We start from the raw sequence: 3,384 nt of genomic DNA, 5'->3' as shown, positions 1-3,384 counted from the left end.
TAATGTCTGCTGCTTAAAATACTTAAAGAAAAATTTTCAGCATTTTAAAACAAAATACTTTATCTGTAACTTTACTATGAACTTGCTAACCTGACTGCACGCTTGCTCTTCAGAAGTGCAGAGCTTCTAGAAACAATCAACAAGACCCTCATCCTGGAGGTAAAAGAGCAAGGACTCTGTCCTCCCCAGGCATAGGGGGACCACAGACTGCACTCTCTCATGGCTAGGTACTTTTAAATCCATGTGTCGATGCAGAGATACAGGAAGACAGCCACACAGAGCTGGCTAAGACAGGAATCTGCCGAGAGAGTGTGTGGGGGACACAGACAGAGCAGGCACTAGAGGATGGGAGCCAGGCAGCCCACTAACTCACAGGGACACACATCATGGTACAACTTCATGGTTTGATGTCAGTGGGCAGCAATTTCTAATTTCATCTACGTTCTATTCACAATGTGCGTTGAATTTATTTTACAGAGTAGCCACTTGGAACTGGAGGGAGAGGCTGGTTACTTGCTGGCAGGACATCAACTCAAAGGTTTCAGGTCTTTCTAGGGTGCTCTGTGCAGGTTCATTCTGCCCACTAGATCAAAAAAGATCCGCATGTACATCTGTATCTTGTTTTAAAGCTAGAGTTACCTGTTAGCTAAGGGTTTAGATGAACACACGGCTCCTATGCCAGTTTCTCAGTGCACTGACACTGCCAGTCCCTTGCTCTGTGAGGCCCAGGCTGTTCCTGCCAGTGCCATCAGCCCCCATCCATCTGGTGGGACACCCTACCCATGCGACCTTGCAGACCAGCTATTAAAAAAGCAAAAACAAACAAACAAACAAAAAAACAAACCTAAGTAGCAGAGTTCCCTTAATTTAGAAAAACTCATTATAGGTTTGCATTCAGAGCTAAGTGGAGGCTTAATAAAAAATATCCATTTGTTCAGATAAATACATTTTATATCCTGAAAAACATCAGACTTCTGTATCACCTCCAGTTAAGCACCAACCTAAAATAAGGTTTATGTTATATAATTAAATCCTGAAAAATAGATTTTTTTCCAAGAGGGGGAAATTCGGACTCACAGAATGAAGTAACTTGCAGGTATCCCATGGGCCCCACAGACACTGCAAGCTCCTAACCAGCAGCTCATTCTGTACTGAGTGGGAGAGCTTCCTTCGGTGAATACAGCTCTTCCAGACCACTCCCAGGCATCCAGCTTTCAAAGAGGAGTCTTGGGAGGAGTGTTATGTTCCTTGTTCAGGCACTTGCAGGCAGCTGGAGGAGAGGATCAGCGCCCAGGCTGCCTCCTCTGATCTTTGGGGACTCCAGGAGTGGACTTGAGGGCAGAGGGCTCTCTGTATCTCTCCACAGGCTCAGCAAGCTTCTTATCCTCCTTTGCACAGGCAACAGTGTTTGGCTTTTGTTCTTTTGAGGGTTGCACTGGGGAGGAGGAAGCAGGCTCTTTACTCCTCCTCTGACAGATCTCTGCATACCTGGGCTTTTGCAATTCTGTTGCTGCTCCATTCACCTGCAGGGATTTACATGCAGTTGTAGTAGGAGTAGAAGGGAGTCTGTCCACACTGTGAGTGTCCTTCGGCTTTTCTGCCATCTTGGGGTCCTCGGGTAAATGGGCCGGGGAAGGGAAACATTCAAACGCTGCTGACACAGCAAAGGGCGCTGGCATGGAGGGCTCTCTGGGTCCCACTACAGGAACAGTGTTTGTACTTGCATCTGTGCTGAGCTTTCTTTCTTTTGAAGATCCTATGATCAAGCTGGAAAGCCTGTTTTCAAATAAGTCCTCTGTCTTCAAATTGCCTGCATCTCCAGGTCATGGGAGGAAATTGGACAGCCCCAGTTCGAAACTCGGTGATGGATGCTTTGGTGGTGTTGGAGACTGCGTCTGACTGCTTGTAAACTTCTCTTCTCTTTTCTTACTGTAGCCAAAGGAATTATCCCTGCTTCTGGGAGCGTATTGTCTGAGTGATGTCAGAGGAGATGTGGCAGGTTTGAAAGTCGGTGATGTAAACCCATTTATAAATCCAGTACTTGGAAAAGGAGTTACCAAAGGTGGATCAAAATAACTATTTGTTGCTGACCATGTCTGGGGGATGATCAGGCTGTACAGAGGGAAGTGCTGCTGGAGGCTATACACTGGAGGTAAGGAAAATGATGTAGCATAACACTGCTGTGTGTAAAGGTTCCTGTCCAGAGGTCGAAATCCATTCTTTGGCAAAAATGTGTTTATGGCTATTGCCTTTGCTTTTATCCGCGCCTTAATTGGCTTTCCTTGGAAAGTTCTGACTTCTTCTCGAAGGTATTTGTAAGCCTGCTGTGCATCAGCTTCTGTTTCAAAGGTAATTAACCAATTATCATTATAGGCAAACTCACAGTTTATAAATGTTGTTAAATTATCTCCTTTAAATAGTGCTTCTACTTCTTCCAAAGGGGTAGATTCCAATATTTCAAGCCATATTACTATGCACCGGTTTTGATTTGGCCTTACTTTCTCTCCCTTCTCATCCACTTGGACTAAAGGTAAAGATCTTAGCACTTCCACAATCAAATCCACATCAGTACTGAGTTTCTTGATATGGTCAAGGTTAGCTACCTTTGTCATTGGAACATACTGATCACTGTCCATCTGGGATATAAGGTACATGTCTCTAGCAAGATTCTCCCTAGTTAAACAGAATTCCAATATTTTTTAAAGTACTTCCCGAGGGTCTTCCTGGCTTTCTGGTTGAGACTCATTTCCTCCTGTTTCGTTCTCAGGCAGCGGTTCATATTCTGAATGGTCCAGAGCCAGAGTGCTCATGTCTGTCTGCTCAGCCTCCTGTGTGTCCTGGAGCACTGCATTCTCACGACTTTTGTCACCATTACCATTGGCATCCAATCCCTGCTGGCCGCAGTCTGTAGGATGACCAGGAGCCTCTTCCCACGCAGCATTCACACCAACAGCAGCACTACTTGCATCCAAGTGGAACATATGAGTCCCCCATACTTTTGCATTAGGGTTTAGATCTGAAACCTTAGTTGTTGGGACCTGAGTCAAAGCTGGAAGGGAACTTGTTTGAGAAGTGGCTTGTGATATAGGACCATTCATCAGATGAGAGCTGTCCTTGCCTATCTCCCTTTGTAATTAGAGAGCATACTTTTCAACATACAGAGTGTCTCCTCCTAGATTACAAGTCTATCTTGCAGAAACAGACTACAACAGACTGACATTCTGATATTAACACACAAACCCACACACACACAATTAGCTGCATATGCACTTATGTTTATCATGGCACCATCATTTTGGAAATCACATTCCCAGATAAAAGTGGTAGTGGCTGCATCTTAAAAGCCACTAGAACACTAGTGGAAATACCTTTTTGCTGTTAAAG

General features: G+C 44.7%; 1 pseudogene; it reads right to left on the bottom strand.

The window, feature by feature from the left end:
- Positions 1-1,214: 1,214 nt before the first annotated feature.
- Positions 1,215-3,126, bottom strand: LOC114636625 (annotated as a pseudogene).
- Between the last annotated feature and the right edge of the window lie 258 nt (positions 3,127-3,384).

Source organism: Grammomys surdaster, unplaced genomic scaffold (genome assembly GCF_004785775.1).
Source record: "Grammomys surdaster isolate TR1022 unplaced genomic scaffold, NIH_TR_1.0 124683, whole genome shotgun sequence".
In the NCBI taxonomy this organism is placed as follows: Eukaryota; Metazoa; Chordata; class Mammalia; order Rodentia; family Muridae; genus Grammomys; species Grammomys surdaster.
This window is presented reverse-complemented; position numbering and strand designations above follow the sequence as displayed.